The following is a 19,669-nucleotide window of genomic DNA, read 5'->3' as shown; positions in this document are numbered from 1 at the left end:
TCCATAAAAGTAAGTAGTAAATTTGATCATGCTATGGCGATTTTGAAGCTATTAAGTAATTCTGCCTAACTGCACATCACCAGACACAGAACAGCATACTCTCTGCTATACAGCACATCGTGCTGTTCTAATAACTTCTCTAGAAACCACTCTGTTAACTTATCTTCTGGTCTACTTTTGCTGATGTGAATGTCCATTTCAATGCACTTTAAAAAAAAATCATTGTAATTGCATATTCTTCCTTAGAAGCTTCAATACTAAAGGCCGAAACCTACTCCCATAACTGAATTCTGCACTTTGTAATTTCTTAGCGGTTACCAAAAATGATTCTTTATCTTGTTCTTGAGAAACAGGAACTTTAATTCCTATTGCACTAATATCATACTTAATTAATAGATCAACTCAAGTACGTTTTGTTCTCTTTCTTTCCTGTCCTTCCAAAATGCCAATTACATTTGAATTTTCAGATTCAGGTTAACTATTTGAGATCACATGTTGATGTATTTTATGAAGAGTTAGTAGGATATTGGTTCAGTTAAAAATCTAAAGTCGTTTTTTTTTATCTTGATGTGCTTTTCCACGGAGAAATTTGGCCTGCTCATATTGGTTGCTTAACTGTGCATACATGATAGATGTACTTTAACAGAAGAACATTTATATTATGACTCAGGAGGATATCGCCCCCAGATAACACCAAGGCCACGGGTTAGGTAGCTATGCCAGTGCCCCGGAAACTGCTTTATAAATGCACGTGCTGTGAAGGGACGTTTTCAAAGTCTTCGATACGATGAAGCCTCTCCACTGAATGCTTGGAGTAAAGAATGCCCACTTTGAGCATATTACCCCCTTTCGCCAAAACAAAACAGTTATTTTGGTAGCAACGCCATGTGCAATCAGTGGTAGATTGCTTAGTTCTGTTTTTTTTTCTGGTTTGTCTAAACACTTGCTCTTGCAATCGGAGATGTGTATGCACAGACTCTTCCTCCCCCAGTTTCATTGTAAAAACACGTATGGCAATATCGCTGTTCTACCTTGTCCCTTTCCATTGATTTACCATTTTTACCTTCACGTGACTGTCGCCCAGCAGTACTTCACCAAGATTTAGTCTGAAAAAATAAAGTTCAGTTACGCCGCCTGAGTTATTAAACTCACCAGAAGACTGGTTCCAGCAAGCTTTATCTGATAACCATGCAAGTGGTACAGCTTCCAACTTATCTGTTATTGGTGCCAGTGCAACAGAATGAAAGCCTGTTTCTCCCACAGTTATCATTGAACCACGCATTCAACTCCCTGATCTCATTGACCTCATTTCAATTTGCTTGAGACTCATGTAATAATAGAGTTTCAACCTGTGAGATTGTACTTCACAATGTTGCCCCTCAACTTATAATCCCTATTCAGAATCTCTTTTCCAGTATGATCTATGTCGTTTTAACCTACGTAATCTAAGTGAATTGACTGGTCCAAATCCCACTGCAAGCCACTTCCAAGCCAAATGGTTGTCTAAATAATTGGCAATGGACAGATACCTCAACTGTCTGGGCTCTCTTTCTCAGCTACACAGAACTATTTCTATTCCATTGATTATTGTCTCCACTCTACTTATATCCCTACTTGCACCCACCGCTAGAAGCCTTTTCCTATACCACAGTGTCATGGCCAGCCGACTCATCAGCCATGCATCAACAGCACCCGCGCGCACTCCCCCAAAACCCCACTCCACATTCATCCATACAATATTGCAAGAATCTTGAAATTATCGGACAATTGAAATGGCTGAATTTCCTCAACTACAACGTTTTGAGTTTCCATACATGCCTCTTTAACAGTTATACCCTCTTGCCCCTGGCCATGAGGCAAATCAAAATTCCTATGCTTGATTGCCGAGATTGTATTCTGGAACAAATTGTCCGGGTAACTTTACCTCTCCCTGATTCATTACAGTTTATCTACCTCTGCCTCCAACTCAATAAGCCTAAGCCAAAGTTCCTCAAACAGAAGACGCTTATTTCAGTATTTGTTGCCTCAAATCACTTCGTAATCACTCGACCCCACATACTGATGTCAGAACTCATCTCCTGGCCTGCGAACCATATTGTGTTTGATGAAAATAGTTATTTATTTTAATAAAATTGTCTAGTATTGTCTTTGCTAATATTATTAGAATTATCATTATCATTATTATTATTATTGAAGCCATGATCCATTTAACCGATTCAAATTTCTGAAATAAGATTAATAGAAAAAGCTCATCCACCACTCAGCTACGCCGTACTCTGTGATGCCATGCCACAATTTTGGTCCAAAACGAATGCTTTGAACCTGCATACAGGCGGCTAACCCTGCTCTTTCTCCCAAGATTCTCGGCCTCGCGGGCCCTATTAAGCTCCGACATTTTTCCCTTTGCCCTGTTGTCCCGTTAGCCTCTGCTGTGACTCCCAAGGCTCTGGCACTCTCTCGCGCTATTTTGTCACCGCTGTGCCTCCGAAGGGTATAGATTTATCTCAGTATGTGCCGTGAAAGGCACAGTATTATTTCAGCTGCGCGTTCTCCACAGCGTCCGATATTTAATTCATTTCTTTGCAATGGAACAGAGTGTTAAGGCAAACTTAAACTATTTTCTGATTGAACATCGCCAATTTTGCGCCACCTCACGAGCCTAATAATTACTTCTTTATCGGAAACGAGTGATACTTGGTCAAGACCTTTCAAGTTTATTTGCAATACATTATCTTAACAAGAAAACAATGACTTCCACATGACACAGGTCATCAACGTCCGAACTCACAACAGCCAAGAAGTAGAAGGACAAGTGCAATAGACACATGGGAACAGAACCAAGTTCCCTCCCTGTCTCTGGTTACACTGAATTTGAAATATAAGGCGTTTTCTTCGCCACTGAGTCAAAATCCCGCAACACCCTCCCTAACAGCACTGTCTGTGTACCTACACCACATGGACTGCAGCGCTTCAAGAAGGCAGGTCACCACCACATTCTCAATGGCAGTTAGGAATGGGCAATTAATGCTGGCCTAGCCACCGATGCCTACATCACAAAAATGAATTAAAATAAAAGCCTAAACTGTTCAACAACAATGAACTGCTAAACTGATAATTGGCTGCACCTCCCCTCCAGTACAGTAAAACAAAATAAATGTCCTCAGTAAATCCAAGCTCTAACCTTCTTCTATAGTTTTGATGTCGGTTTCAAATTACATCTGTAAATCAGTATTGCGCTTTCTGTAGTTCACTGAACACACCATGGTTAAAGATGAATCATGATGGATCGCAATAAAAAAAAAACCCGACTTTCGGTCTGATATGCACAGGCATTCTCTGCGCACAGACAACTGCATAGACAGCTGCACCATATAGTCCATCTTAAGATTGAAAATTCAGGGATTGTTTTAGTATTTCATATCAGTCGTTAATCCTTTGTATGAAATGGATGACTTTATTGCCATTGCCTCTTCAACAAGCTGTTTAATAGATAACAAAGAGAAAACTTTTTTCTGTGTTTCAAATCAGTCCGTGCCCTCACCATAACGTTGTTCATTAACAGGTCATAAAGCGAAGTAGATTGCAAGGAGAAAATACTACTTTCAGTTTATGTGACGGTGAAACTATTGTCCAAAGTGATGTAGGCAGTGATCGATTTGAATTAACACGTTTCATGATGTGATTCTTTTTTTCTTATCGATGAAATCTTCTCTAATTATACGGATTACTTTACTTCAATGAAAATGTAACACATTCAGACATTTTAGAAACGTATGCGAGAAGACAAATTCACCCAGTGAACCGAGTTTCTCAGTTATTAATCCAATCCACAGTGCCACTTAGTTTATTCTTATTTTCCCATGTTCACTGCACTCTTGCCGAATAAATACCTGGTTTTGAAGTTTTTAATTGATCTGGACGGTACAGAATTTCTGGGTGAAATGTCTCAGGTTTTTAGTGCACTTTGTACCTAGAGGTGCTTTCAGAAATCACCTCTCTATGACCAATCTCTACTCGTCAGATTTTATTCCCCTCTCTGTGATTTATGTTGATAAAATAAATGTGCTCCAAGGTTACATCTATTGAACAACATGAAGCATATTGCTTGCACTGAGTTCTGTTTAGCGCACTGTGTTAGGCTGTGGGTTTCTTTAATGATGGAGTTTACTGAACATGGGAATGATGAATTGAATACAAAAAAAATACACAAAGAAGGTGAGAGGAATTTTCTCGCGCCATGCATGCAGAAAAAGGGAGCCCATAGTTGCCACTGCAATCCTTGGCAACCACATCAGCAGTATGTTCAGATTACTGATGAGATGCGGCATAGACTTGATTCTGGGGAGACCGGAATGAAGATAATGCCACACATCAGGCTGGGGTATGTTACCTGGTCACTTATATCCAGAAAACAATCAGACCCCCTGGGTTTGCATTGATTGATTTGGTTAGTGCTCAAGAACGGGATTCTGTGACTGCAAGACACACAGATAATGGCTTCGAGAAGGTGGGATTGGAGGAACATCAGGGGATGAAATAAGAATAAAATTAATTAGAAAAGCAGGGAGGTTATGAACAGCAATGGTTGGTACAATTGAATAAAACCCAAAGAGGTTTTGAAAGTGCCTTATGGCCAAGAGTTTAGAATCACAGAATCACATAGTGCCGAAGAGGCCTTCGGCCCTTCATGTCTGCTCCAAGATGGGATATACACTGAACCAACCTAACTAATCCCATTTGCCAGCAAGTGGCCGGTAGTTTTGTATGTTATGACGTGCCAAGTGTTCGTACAGTTACGTTTTAAAAAGATATGATGCAACGTGCCTCAACCACCATCCCTGGCAGCCCATTCCAGACCGTCACCACCCCCTGGGTAAAAGGGATTTTCCTCTCATCCCCCCGTAAGCTGCTGCCACTCACCCTAAAGTTATGCTCCCCCATGACTGATCCTTCAAATAAGGGGAATAGCTGCTCCCTATCAAAGCTTGTCCATGCCCCACATAATTGTGCTCATCTCGATCAGGTTGCCCCTCAGCCTTCTCTGTTCAAACAAAAACAACCAATGTCTATCCAACCTCTCCTCAGAACTGAAGTGTTTCATCCCAGGCTAGAAACTGGTGAAGCTCCTCTGCACCCTCTCCAGTGCAATCAAATTCTTCCTTTAATGTGGCGACCAGAACTGCACACAGTACTCCAGCTGTGGCCTCAATAAGGTTCTATGAACTCCAACATGACTCCACTACTTTTGTAATCTGTCCTTTGATTGATTAAGGCAATTGTCCTATATGCCTTTTTCACCACACACCTAACATGCCGCTCTGAATTCGGAGGTCAGTGGATACATACACCAAGTTCCCCTTGTTCCTCTGAACTTCCTACTGTTATGCTGTTCATTAAATACTTCCTTGTCAAATTACTCCTTCCAAAGTGAATCACCTCATACAGTTCAGAGTCTAATTCCATCTGCCACTTATCTGCCAATTTGACCACCCGGTATATACCTTCCTGCACCAAAGGCACTCAGACTGATTGTTCACATTGCAGCCAATCTTTGTGTCATCCACATATTTAGAAATCTTAACCCCCACATTGTCATCTATATCCTTTATATAAATGGTGAATAATATGGGACACTGGAAAAAATCCCTGTGGTACGCCACTGAACAATGTCTTCCTGTCACTAAAGCATCCTTCTGTCACCACCCTCTGTCTCCTACAAGTAAGCCAATTTTTAATCCAAATTTTCTTATTACCCTGCATCCCATGTGCATTTGCCTTCTTTATAAGTGTCCCATATGGGACCTTGTAAAAAGGCTTTGCTGAAATCCATATACACCACAGCAACAGCACTACTTTTTTTCTACACACCTGGTCAACTCCCCGACAAATTCAATCAGATTTGTTAGGCATGACCTCCGTCTGACAAAGCCACGCAGACAATTCATGATGACACCTTGCCTTTCAAAGGTTCTCTCTTTCAGAATTATCCCCAATATTTTCCCTACCACTGATGTGAGGCTCATTGCACTGCAGTTCCTTGGCTTGCCTCTACAACCCGCCTTAAATACCGGAACCACAATAGCTGTTCTCCAATTCTCTGGCCACTCCTCCTTGGCCATGGAAGAACTCAGCAGGTCTGGCAGCATCGGTGGAGAAGAAAAGAGTTGATGTTTCGAGTCCTCAGAGTTGAAACATCAACTCTTTTCTTCTCCGCCGATGCTGCCAGACCTGCTGAGTTTTTGAAGGTAATTCTGTTTTTGTTTCGGATTTCCAGCATCCGCAGTTTTTTGTTTTTACCCCCGTTGCCATTATGGAATTGGAAATTTGGGTCAGAGCCCGTGCGATCTCCTCCCTGGAAGCCTCAGCATCCTGGGGCACATATCATCAGGATCTGGAGATTGGTTCAGTTTTAAGCCTGCCAACACCTCCAATACCTGGGCACAGCCTACATCAATTTACTCAAGAACCTCGCATTCTCTCTCCCAGAGTTCAATACCTTCATCCTAATTCTCTTGGATGAGAACGGATGAGAAGTAATTGTTCAAAACTCTACCGATGCCCTCTGGCTCCACCCAAGAAATTCCTCCCTTTTCCCAAATCGGCTGCACTATTTCCATGGTTATCCGCTTCCCATTGATATACTTATAGAATATCTTTGGATTTTCCCTACTTTTACATGCCAGAGATTTTTTCATATCACCACTTTGCTCTCCGAATTGCTTTCTTACTCTTCACCCTGCACTTTCTGTACTCCACTAATGATTTGGCTGGTTTGCTACCATTTACCTCCTAAAAGCCTATGTTTCCCTCTTCAAATTTATCTTGTTCTCTGGACTTGCTACTGCTTCATATCTCCCTGGGTGTAACATATTTAGTCTGTACTCTCGCAATTTCCTTTTTGTACACCCCCAAATGCTCCTCTGTAGATTTCCCCACAAGTAGATGTTCCCAGTCTACCTTGGCTATATGCTGCCTTATTTCACTAAATTCCGCTCTCCTACAATCCAAAACATTTTACTGCAACTTATCTATTGCTTTGTCCATAACAAGCTTAAATTTTCGTTATCATTAAAATGCAATCCCAACACCACCGCTGTCACCTGCCCGTGTTCATTCCCCAGAATTAGGTCCAGCACTGCACCGTCCCTTGTTGCACACTATAGATATCAACTAAAAAAGTTTGCCTGTATACGTTTCAAGAAAGCCACTCCAACCAAGCCCTTAACATGATGCCCATTCCACTTCAGGTCAGGAATGGTGAAAACAGTGAACATAATTAACCAAGTTTTATTGTTTTTTCACATCTCCGCAACTTGTGCATATACTTGATCAACAATTTCCCATTGACTACCTGTGGTTCTGTAATAAACACTTAAGAGTGTGTCTGGCCCTTATTTATTCCTAAACTCTACTCACAAAGATTCATTCGCTGCCACCTTCAAGATATCATCTCTCCTCACTGCAGCAACGGACTCCTTAACTAATAATTCAATGCCTCCTCCTCGTTTATCCTTCCCTACCCTCCCCCTACCCTGTCTCACCTGAAGTTTATATATCACGGAAAGTTGAGCTGCTTATCCGGTCCCTCCCTCAACCACATCTCAGTGATGGCTACATTATCACAATTCCATGTTTCAATCCTTACCCTTGACTCATCTGTTTTACCTGTAATAAGCCTGGGACTAAAGAAGAGGCCATCGAGTCTTGCCTTACCCCGAAGAAACATAATGCATCTGTATTCCCTCTGACTTGATTGTTTTAGTGTATTATGATATGACCCTATTCTGCTAACATTCTATGTCCCCTCCCCCTGCCGAATTATCTTCAAAATCTCCCAATAGAACCAGAAAACCCGCCCGCAAGGATGTTAGTTCTGCTCTGCCTCAGATGTACACTGTACCGCTTGTAAGGGTGCCACCATCCTGTGAAACTGTCCCAGTGATCCTGGAATCTAAATCCCTCCCTCCTGCACCAGGCATTCATCTGCGCTCTTCCCCTATTTTTGAGCTCTATAACGTGGCAATGGGAGTAATCCAGAGATGACTATGGAAAGGATGTTCGAGCACAGGTATACATGATAACTTATGCCATGATGCAGAAGTGTAGCAGGGTTCTCACTGAGTACTTTGCATCTGCTTTCATTAAGGACATTGAAGGAGCATATATTCTAGTTAAAGCGGAGAGCCCACACGTGTTAGACCTTTTTCTTGTCCTTCGCTGTTAAACGGAGTCGTGTTTTGGAGGCGCCTCCCCGCCAACTCGACCCTTTGCACCAGGACCTGAACATGGCTAATTTTCGAGCTTCCGCCTGCCCCTGAACTCCTCCCGTCAGGCCATAAAGTTGTCAATAAGTTGCCATTTAAGGGCACCAATCTGTGAAAGGGTGAGCGGGCCCTAACGTAAAATTGTCTGCTGTGAGAGGGGCATCCTTCTTATCGATAGGGCTTGAATTGCTGTTTAGGCATCAAAATAGTTGGTGGGGATGATACAAGTATGGAGAGTAGGGAAAAATATAAATCGTCTGCAATTACAATGCCTTTATTTCTGGTCATTGGAAGGTTTTCTGGCTATTACCTCTACAGCCTTAGAGACTTAACAAAAGGAAAAGCCGACTGTCATCCAGAAGATAATGTTGGAAAAGTAATTTTAAGTGACCAGTTGTTTATGATGGGTTTTCGGTGTAAATTTTTCACGAGGGTTAATTATTGTGCCGTTTTTTTTTCTCTATGGAGCAAGCACCAGTCATGCACGAGACAGACAGGCAATTCTTAATGGAGAAAACTGAAGCACAGAAGTATGAATGCAAAACAGCGATAACGGATTCACTGAATAGTAAGTGGGCAGGACGCATTATCATGGCTTGAAAATAAAGGGTCCTTGTAGGAAGAAACAAGATGCAGGCAAATTTGATTCTGTGGAAACAGTGAGGGACTATTATTTATTCAGTTAAGTGATGCATCCATCCTTGGATAGGGCAGCTTTTATTGCCAATCCTAATTGCCCTTACGAAAATTCTGGTGAGCTACCATCTTCAGCCGCTGCTGCTCCTGTGGTGTAGGTGCACCCACAGTGCTATTAGGGAGATTTCCAGCATTTTGACCTAGCCACAGTGAAAGAACGCTGATATATTTCCAATCAGGATGCTGGGTGGCTTTGAAAGGAACTTCCAGCTCGTGGTACTTCCAAGTGCTTGGCTGCCAGGTAACTATTTTCTGAATGTATACCCCTGTGCCACCACCCATTATGTATTCGTTGATGGGATGTGGGCTTCGCTGGCCAGGCCAGCATTTATTGCCCATCTCTTATTGCCCTTGATGAGATGTTATTTCTGAATTAGGGACAATATTGTGGGTCTGGAGACTCATGTAGGCCAGGCCAGTCCAGGTAAGTATTGCAAATTTCCTTCCCGAAAAGATATCCATAAACCAGATGCTTTTTTTTATAGAATTGGCATCATAAGGCTTGTAATTCCAGAATTTATATAAAATTGAATTCAAACTCCACCATCTGCCTTGGCGGGAATCTTACCCCAGAGATTTACGCTGGATCACTAGACGATCACTGCTCATCTGGTGGACCTGTCCTCATATCCAGGGATGGCGATGTTGTTGTAATTATAAGAGCAAAATACTGCGGATGCTGGAAATCTGAAACAGAAGAAAAAATTGCTGGAAAAACTGAAAAGGCCTGGCAGCATCTGGGGAAAGGAGAGAGTTAATGTTTCGAGTCTGTATGATTCTTCTTCAATTCAGTTCTCATGACGTTTCATACGGACTCAAAGCGTTAACTCTGACCTTCTCCCCACTGAAGTTGTCAGGCTTGCTGTGTTCTTCCAGCAATTTCTGCTTTTGTTGCTGTAAGTTATCATGCCTTGTGTATTACTAACTCCAGCTGTTGGTTGTTGGGCAGCAATCGTGGTGTAGGCTCATTAGCCCATATTTTAATAAGGTTCAATTTGCAGGATCAACAGGGCTGTGTTTGTGTCCCAATTTCCAGTGCCTAGGCCAATGCCGTGTGATCTGTCTGTTATTATTTTTTTTTTTAATAATACGACTGAGCTGCTTGCTCAACGATTGATGTTTCAACAACATTGATGTGGGCCTGGAGACAAAACGTGTGCAGGCCAACTGGGTATGGCAGATTTCCTTCTCTAATGAACCAGTTGGGTTTTTTTAAATGCTACTTGACATTGGTTCAATGGTCACTGCAACAGAGAATAGATTGATAATTTCAGGTTTATGAATTAAATTCTACCAGCTGCTGTGGTGCTTTTCGAATGCCATCCGACAGACAATTTTGTGCGGCCTTTTGATTGCTCGGTGGATGAATTTATGACGACACTACTCCCTCCCCTTAAGACGTTTTTACTGATACAGCTGATGCTTTAAGATATAATTTTTGTCCACTTATTTGAGATAAGCGTGCGTGCTATGTTGGGATCGAATGAATTAAAACCTGAACACACCGTTGCAAATGCCTTATTAATGTGTCGATATCAAATGGAATTATCATTACGGATGGCACCTATCAATATCAAGATAAAAACAAAAAAACTACGGATGCTGGAAATCCAAAACAAAAACAGAATTACCTGGAAAAACTCAGCAGGTCTGGCAGCATCAGTGGAGAAGAAAAGAGTTGACGTTTCGAGTCCTCATGACCCTTCGACAGAACTGTCGAAGTTCTGTCGAAGGGTCATGAGGACTCGAAATGTCAACTCTTTTCTTCTCCGCCGATGCTGCCAGACCTGCTGAGTTTTTGCAGGTAATTCTGTTCCTATCAATATCAATATGTTTTGGTCATGGGAACAGCTTTATTACTATGTCTTGCCAGTAGCTTCCAGTGCTTGGCGTATGTTCATTAAATTAATTTATAGTTCGAGTGTCAGGTATTCTCTTGTAGATATTGCAAATTATCAGTTACCTGAAAGCATGTATAAAAACAAATAGTACATTAGGATAAGCAGAGCATAAAAACTGCGGATACAGGATACACATGCTCGATGGATTCAAGTAACACATAAAGAAGTAAAGTCCCAAGACCTACACTGTTTACCAATATTAACTGTCAGTTTACAGATTCAAAGATATGTCGTGAAAGAAGTTGATTTCTTTTCGCAGTATTTTTTTTACAAAGCTACATGTTAAAAGGGCTGAGCGAATTTTAGACACAAGGCTGAATGTTTCTCAGTTGATGGTTTTACACAATGGAAGTTCTAACTCCCCTCTGGACCATCGCTATAAGTACCGCTGATAGGTTTTATATTACAGTGAATATGATGGTCCCAGGTTAGGAATGCTCGTCTTTGGCGGTTTCGTCTCATTTGTCTGTTATTAGGCTGTAAAAAAAGTAACTTTGCATGGCTTCAGGCCATGTGGTGTTTCTCATTTTATAGTTGAGGATGTGACAGCAAACAACGCTCTAATCACGTGGTCTATGAGTGTTTTTCATTGGTTACCATTGCGAAGATTATCCTATTGGGTGAATTGATCAAAGCACTTTGATTCCGTGATTATTGCACTAACGCTAAAAACCAAACGTAAATAATAACCTAAACCTTTTTATGGTCTTTCCAGAGAGAAGACCCGCTTATGTAGGCCAAATGGTTCTCTGTTCCTAATTATTCTTTGCTTAGTTTGGGTTTCAGAATGACGAGTCATTTCCCGCAAGGTAGAATTAGAGCGTCTCATGGAATCATCGATTTTCTAGACCAAAAAAAACCGACGCCATTGGTCCCATTTTTATTTGTTGACCAGAGCAACGCAGCTGGTTGGACTCGGCTATCGTTTTCCTCTCACTTTTCGTTTTATTTTCTTCTCAGTTAATTATCCAATTCTCTTTTGAAAAGCTGGTTGATATCAACTGCTGTGACATTCTCAGGCAGTGTTTTCTAGAGTCTAGGAATGTGCTGCATATAAATACAAAGAAAAAAAAAACCTTTCTCCTCATGTATCATTCAGACCTTTTACAGTGAGCAGATAATAATCGCCCTTTGGTCCTTAGTACCTCCAGAAGAATTAAAGGTTTCGCCCTATGATCAGTTCGAACAATGAGGGTAGCGTTTGCCTCTCCAGCCCACTGTGACATTAAGCCCTCTTCTATTTCCGTTTCAAGTCATTTCTTCGAAGGAGGACAGACGCGAGTTCGCTAATCTATTTGCATAGCTGAAGTCAGTCACCTCTTGCAAAATTGTTGCAAATTTATTCTCCAGCTTGTCTAACAGCTTCACATGTTTTAAATGTCCGGTCGAATTTATTCTTATTTGATTCAAAAAAAGTGAGCAACTCTGCACTTATTTCAGCTTAATTGTAAGCAAAAACTTATAGAATTCATTTGGGACATTACGCCAATAATTTCATTCGGTATTTCATTTGGGGTTTTTAATTCTGTCACTTAGATTTCACAAAAAAAGAAAAAAAGATGTCCCATTAAATGTTAATTTTCCTTTAAAATCCGGGATTTATTAAGAAAACAGGCAACAAATTCACAGTCAGCCTGAATGTCCTCCTAATCACCCTTCCCACCACCCCGCCCCCCCCCCACCCACCACCACCACCCATTACTCTCTGATTACCGTGCTTCTGGGCTATGATTTGTATAACTTCTCAACAGTATAAAGTCTTTTCTAATCCTTCGTTCTGCACTATGACATGAGAACGTTTGTATACTTGTAATGTTTCTAAAATTTTCTCCAAAATTCAATGTCATCTCATGTTACTGGGAGCATGTAACGTTAATTAACCTGAAAGAACTTCTTGTTAATGATGCGCCCAGATCACTTGAGAGCCTAGGAGGGGCGTAATGGAAATGAACCAGATGCTCCTGGGATTATTAATAACATTGCTGTCATACAATGTCTATATGTAAATTTACGCTTGGAATCTAATTTGCTGCATTTTCAGGAGTGTTTTAAATGAGCCTGGAGCCTTCCAGCTGCTTATGGGATGGCTCAATGTATTTGGATCCTGTGAGCTGTATAATGGAGCTGTGTAGTCAATGGGAATATTGTCAGGTTTCTATGAGTTTTCAAAGTCTATCGAATTCCTGTCAGGGGTGTGTAGGTTTTGAAGGTGGTTCGGTAACCTGTGAGGTGCTTGAGAGGGTTCACGTTATTTTGCCAACCTCTGCAGTGAGCGCGGAGCTTCATAATACATCCACATCCTTCCAATTTTCTACGTGGAGTAACAGTGCATCGATATCCATGATGGTGAGCAATACATCCCACAGTGTTCCAGGATAATGCCAATGTGTATGGGGATTCCAAGCATAATTGGATCTCGCCAGCTATGTTAGAGATTTCACAGGTAAACCGTTTCTGACATGCATGTTCAGCTTGTTTTTCTGACCACACGTAGCCTGCTCAGCTGTGTTGGATACCCAAAGAACAAACTGATCGCAAAACTGATTCTCAATGATGGAAATGCCGAACATTTCAATGCAAGATAAACCGTTGAAGCATCGCAAACATCTTCGGCTAGAAATGTATTATACATGATTCACTCAGCACACTCGTGAGGTTCCCAACACCACATATTGTCGCCATCAGCCAATTCGATTCACACCACTAAATATAAGAGAAAGGATGAAGGGATTATATAATACAAAGGCTGTGGGGCCTGACAACATTCCAGGAATGCTGAAAACGTTTTGTGCCCCAGAATTAGCTGCAGCCATGTTATTCCACTATAGAAGAAAAACGGGCATCACCCAGCAATGACGAAAATTGACCTGATGTCTCCTATGCAAAAAATAAAAACAGGAAAATTCCATCCAGGTCAATTACCTCCCCATTTTCCTGCTCTTGATCACCATCAAAGTGCTGGAAAATGGCACCAGCAGTGCTGTTGAGCGGCATTTACTCAATAATAGCCTGCTCACTGCCGATCAATTTGGGTTTCAGCAGAAGTACGCAGCTCCGGACAAAATTACAGACTTAGTTCAAACATGGACAAAAGAGCTGAACTCAAATGTTTAGCTGAGAGTGTGCAGATGGACAAGATTGGCATCAAGGTCTCTAAGGAATTTTGATGTCAAATGCGATCAGAGGAAACTCAACTTTTTTATGGTGCGACTTTTTAGTCCACTGCCCAACAGCAGTAATGATGAAAAAAACAAAAACAGAATTACCTGGAAAAACTCAGCAGGTCTGGCAGCATCAGCGGAGAAGAAAAGAGTTGACGTTTCAAGTCCTCATGACCCTTCAACAGAACTGATTTTTCTTTACAAGGAGAGGGTTGAAATATAAGCTGGTTTAAGGTTGGGGTGGAGTGGGGTGGGGGGGTGTGCAGAGATGAGTGGAGGGGGTGGGGGTGTTGTTGTAAGGATAAACAAGCAGTGATAGGAGCAGATCATCAAAATATATCACAGACAAAAGAACAATAGAACACAGAGGCGTTGAAGTTGGTGAAATTATCTAAACAAATGTGCTAATTAAAATGGATGGTAGGACATTCAAGGTATAGCTCCAGTGGGGGTGGGGGGCATAAAAGATTTAAAAATAATGGAAATAGGTGGGAAAAGAAAAATCTATATAAATAATTGAAAATAAAAAACAAAAGGAAGGGGGAAGAAACAGAAAGGGGGTGGAAATGGAGGAGGGAGCTCAAGACCTAAAGTTGTTGAATTCAATATTCAGTCCGGAAGGCTCTAAAGTGCCTAGTCAGAAGATGAGGTGCTGTTCCTCCAGTTTGCGTTGGGCTTCACTGGAACAATGTAACAGGCCAAGGACAGACATGTGGGCAAGAGAGCAGGGTGGAGTGTTAAAATGGCAAGCAACAGGGAGGTTTGGGTCATTCTTGCGGACAGACTGCAGGTGTCCTGCAAAGCAATTGCCCAGTTTACGATTGGTCTCTCCAATGTAGAGGAGATCGCATTGGGAGCAATGAATATAGTAGACTAAGTTGGGGGAAATGCAAGTGGAATGCTGCTTCACTTGAAAGGAGTGTTTGGGCCCTTGTACAGTGAGGAGAGAGGAAGAGAAGGGGCAGGTGTTATATCTTTTGGGTGGGGATGGGGAGGTGCCATAGGTGGGGGTTGAGGAGTAGGGGGTGACGGAGGAGTGGACCAGGGTGTCCCGGAGGGAACGATCCCTACGGAATGCCGACGGTGGGGGGTGAAGGGAAGATGTGTTTGGAGGTGGCATCATGCTGGATTTGGTGGAAATGGCGGAGGATGATCCTTTGAATTCGGAGGCTGGTGGGGTGATAAGTGAGGACAAGGGGGACCCTGTCATGTTTCTGGGAGGGAGGAGATTGCGTGAGGGTGGATGCGCGGGAAATGGGCCATCACGGTTGAGGGCCCTGTCAATGACCGTGTGTGCAAAACCTCGGTTAAGTTGTAGCTGGGGCCCACGCGGGTACCCATAGCCACACCTTTTATTTGGAGGAAGTGAGAGGAGTTGAAGGAGAAATTGTTCATTGTGAGAACAAGTTCAGCCAGACGGAGGAGAGTTGTGGTGGATGGGGATTGTTCGGGCCTCTGTTCGAGGAAAAAGCTAAGGGCCCTCAGACTATCCTGGTGGGGGATGATGGTTGTGGCTGCTGTTGGTCAATTATTGCAGTCCAGGGGCATCACTACAGGGGTTCTTCAGAGTAATTTTCTACGTTCCTCAGCCTTCAGTTGTTCCATTATAATCTCAGAGGATGGAAATTTCGCTGATGAAAGCAAAATGTTCAGCAGCTTTCTCAGATGCTCAATACTGACAGAATCCGTGTCCTTATACAGCATGACCGGAAATCGTTCAGGCTTAGGCTGTTAGGAAGGCGATGGCGTAGTGTAATTGTCAATGGACTTGTTATCCAAAGGCCCAGCGTAATGGCGATGGCAGATTGTGGATTTGAATTCAATCGAAATCATGAATTAAAGTCCTAATGTTTATAACCATGTAATAATTGATTTAAGAGAGAAAAAAAAACAGCACCTGCTACACTAATGCTCCTCTAGGGAAGGAAAACCTCTGTTCTGACTTGGTCTGACCTACATATGAATCCTAACCCACAACAATGAGGTTGACTCTTAAATGCCCTCTGAATAAAGTCCCTTAACGGTGGGCAATAAATTCGGGCCAAAAGAAGGGTCAATCACTTTGGCATGATGCGAGTGACCATTGCCCAAAATGAAAGGATCTAACCCTCCCCCTTTACATTCAATATTATTTTAGTTGCTGAATGTCCCCGTTATCATCCTCCAGGGACCGTTGTTTACATGCTATAACTAAATTTGCAGTTTGAGCCTTGGAATCCTGTGGAGTGTAACTTAGGTTAACTTCCGAGAGGAAGAATTCACATTATTTACTTTTACAACACTGAAACAAACAAAATCATGTAAGGGTCTTGAAATACAACGCTAAAATCGTCTTTCAGGGGGCTTCTGATTGCATTCCGGCTCAATGTAATGGAAAGAAAAAATATGTCGTTCATTTTATCAAATTAAGAGAACGAAGTGCATTACTTTCTTATGATTTACTGAGTTCAAAATTGTAGCTTCCAAAATACAGATCACTAAGGCTGCGTGAGGCAGCTAAAGATTGCAGGATATTTTTGCAGGAGTTCCATGAAATGGACCAAGGCATTGCAAAGGAATGTTTGATTGTGACATATTGGTTGCTAGATGAATGTCTTGCTTGCAGTATCAAGGGCGCAATAAGAGAAGGCTGGAAATAACAAATGCAACTTCAAGAAGAAATGAGATGTCAGTCTGCGTAGGTTAACTCAGTTTATTGGAAGAAAATGTTTCCATTCGTTTACATCAACACATGCCATACATTATCACAGAAACTCAGAGTTAGGCATTACACAATGTTATTTTCTCCACACAGGCTCTTTCCATTAATGCTTTAGATTAACTCCTGTTCCGAGACACACTGATAGAGATACATATCATAGAGCTGCGCCTGCAAAAAAAAAAGTTTTTATCAAATCAGTTATCAATATAATGCGATATATCGTGAGATACATTGTGGAGATATAAATATGTGCATATGGAATTCTTTAGAACTTAGTGCAGCAGTGGATATGTAAAGATTTGAGAAGACATAAAGGATAATTCGAATCAGGTATTAACAGGACAATAACACGCAGTGACCTTTTTCTCAACCACAACACGTTGGACATAATCACGATTTGCTCCCAATTGTTTTTTCTCCTTCCTCGTTAGTGTGGGTTGTGTGCTGGAAGATAGAGACAGAAATTAAGAACAGACCTGGGTACTGTGCGAACATGGGCAGTCCTCGTTATCCTGAGTCATGACCAGTAATTATTTCACACTTGTCAATCTGAATCTGCAGAAATTCTCCAAATTTAATTCCCTAACGAATATATGCAATTTGAGGATCAACACTTCATTTATCGATGAGCTAAGGGAAGAGGCGGTGACCTAGTTTTATTGTCACTAGACCAGTAATCCTGGGGCTCAGGGTAATGCTATGGGGGCCTAGGTTCAAATCTCTGCCGAAGCAGCGGCTGGAATTTGAATTCAATAATCACCTGGAATTAAAATTCTATTGAAGAACATAAAACCATTGTTGATTTTTGCAGAGAAAAAAAAAACATTAGCATCACTAATGCTCTTTTGGGAAGGAAATCCGCCGCCCTTACCTGGTCTGGTCTACATGTCACTCCAGACAAAGTAATATGGTTGACTCTTAAATGCCCTCAAAACAAGGGCAATTAGGAATGGGAAGTAAATACTTACACATTCCATGCAAGAAAAAAAAAAAACAATCACTGCTCAGCTTCAAAAGTAAGATTTGGGTGTTACTATTCCATTTTTACATACATAGAAGTGATAATATTCTATTTCAGTCAGTGACTCTCTCACGGGCTCTCTCTTTCTTGCCCGTGCCTGTCTGTCGTCCTTTCTCTCACTTTCTGTCTCTCTGTCTTTGTTGAAACCTAGGTTGCATTTCCTACATCTGTCTCTTAGTCTTTAAATCTCTCATCATATTTATTTTGTGTCTTTTTCCCAGTTCCTCGTTACTGCAATCTCTAATAAGAACGCTGTCTCTGATCTTCCCTTTATTCCACCTGGACTCTGTATTATTATCATTTTATCACTTTAACAGTATCACTGATTTTGATGTCCCTTTCTCATTTCACATCCTCTGAAAGCCTCTAGTGTCATCAATAAATTATTTTGAGTGACAATGCATGGTTCATGAACATAATAATTTGTGTAATTGTTGTCAGTAATAAACGTGCCAGATAAATGTGATAGCATATACCTGTAGCAACACTTTGCAAGCATCATTGAGACGAACATGAAGCCAGTCAGTATAATCAGAGCCAGGAGATAACTGTCTCCAGTTAGCCAGTTCCAGGTTTTTGATATGCACCACTTACAATAAGAGAAATGAAAAAGGTTACATGTTCGACAGACCTGTAATACATGAGGAGTAACTTACACATTTTTTAGGCAATTCACGATTAAGTCCACATGCTATTGTGTTAAATTGCAGAAAGGGCTGATCTCTTCCAGGTTAAGTAAAGTACGAGATATTCTAGTTCCTTCCTAACGTAGCAAATTATCTGAGATAATGACAGCGAAAAGTAAACAAATAAAATTGAAAACAAAAACAGAATTACCTGGAAAAACTCAGCAGGTCTGGCAGCATCGGCGGAGAAGAAAAGAGTTGACGTTTCGAGTCCTCATGACCCTTCGACAGAACTTGCGTTCGAGTCCAAGAAAGAGTTGAAATATTTCAACTCTTTCTTGGACTCGAACGCAAGTTCTGTCGAAGGGTCATGAGGACTCGAAACGTCAACTCTTTTCTTCTCCGCCGATGCTGCCAGACTTGCTGAGTTTTTGAAGGTAATTCTGTTTTTGTTTTGGATTTCCAGCATCCGCAGTTTTTTTGTTTTTATTTTTTAAATAAAATTGAAGGCCCCTTAAAGAAAGTGTGCCTACTGCACAGCAAATGCCAAGGTAAAATAGGAAACAATTATTCCATCTCAGAAATATGTGAAGCTTTTCTCGCTCACAACCATATTCTGTGTACAAAGATAATTCGAGAATCCCATCACACATACCACTAAGCGCTGAACAAATCTGCAACCAACTGTTACCATCTTGGGTAAAATATGGATTTGGTACAGAATAAATCGGCATTTACACTGTCCAAAGATTATTCCTCCTTAATGCCCAAAGTGACTATGGACTCCCACTTGATTAATCCACGATTAATTTTGCAAAATACTGCAATTGTTTGCTGTTGCCTTTGGCAGTCATACTGACAAGGAAATTCTCCCGCTGTTTAAAGCCTGTTGATGAACACAGGAATGATTTCTAGACTGATGATCAACCTGCCTGGCCACTCTATTAACATTATTGCTTCCAAAGCCAGCGAGTCCCGAAGCAAGTAAAGAAGGCTAAACAGAAGAGATGCTACCCATTGCACCACATGACCCCCTTCAACCAAGGAAGCACTCCAGGAAAACTAGATAGCGCGTATACAGTTTCCTCTAAACTGTCAAATTAAATACTCTCAGTTCACATTCAATAAGATTTTGTGACAGCATAACTTTTCATCTGTGCTGGTCGAAATGTATTGTTTTCTTTCCAGTGCATGTAAAAGATAGGTCATACATGAACTAAAATATCCTGTGTTAATTTACATTTAACACTCAAATCAACTCCCACCAGCTTAGGGCAGTGCTCTTATTGACACCATGGC

General features: G+C 41.4%; 1 long non-coding RNA gene across 1 annotated transcript; it reads right to left on the bottom strand.

Annotated features, from left to right (window-relative positions):
• Positions 1-16,751: 16,751 nt before the first annotated feature.
• On the bottom strand, positions 16,752-18,323 carry LOC121269356. Its single transcript, XR_005941339.1, has 3 exons — positions 18,221-18,323; positions 17,083-17,167; positions 16,752-16,891 (listed from the first exon to the last, which is right to left on the bottom strand). It is a non-coding gene; the product is annotated as an uncharacterized LOC121269356 (long non-coding RNA).
• Positions 18,324-19,669: the final 1,346 nt, after the last annotated feature.

This window comes from Carcharodon carcharias, chromosome 24, assembly GCF_017639515.1.
Source record: "Carcharodon carcharias isolate sCarCar2 chromosome 24, sCarCar2.pri, whole genome shotgun sequence".
NCBI classification, from domain to species: Eukaryota; Metazoa; Chordata; class Chondrichthyes; order Lamniformes; family Lamnidae; genus Carcharodon; species Carcharodon carcharias.
The sequence above is the reverse complement of the archived record's forward strand: the minus strand, read 5'-3'. Positions and strand labels throughout refer to the sequence as shown.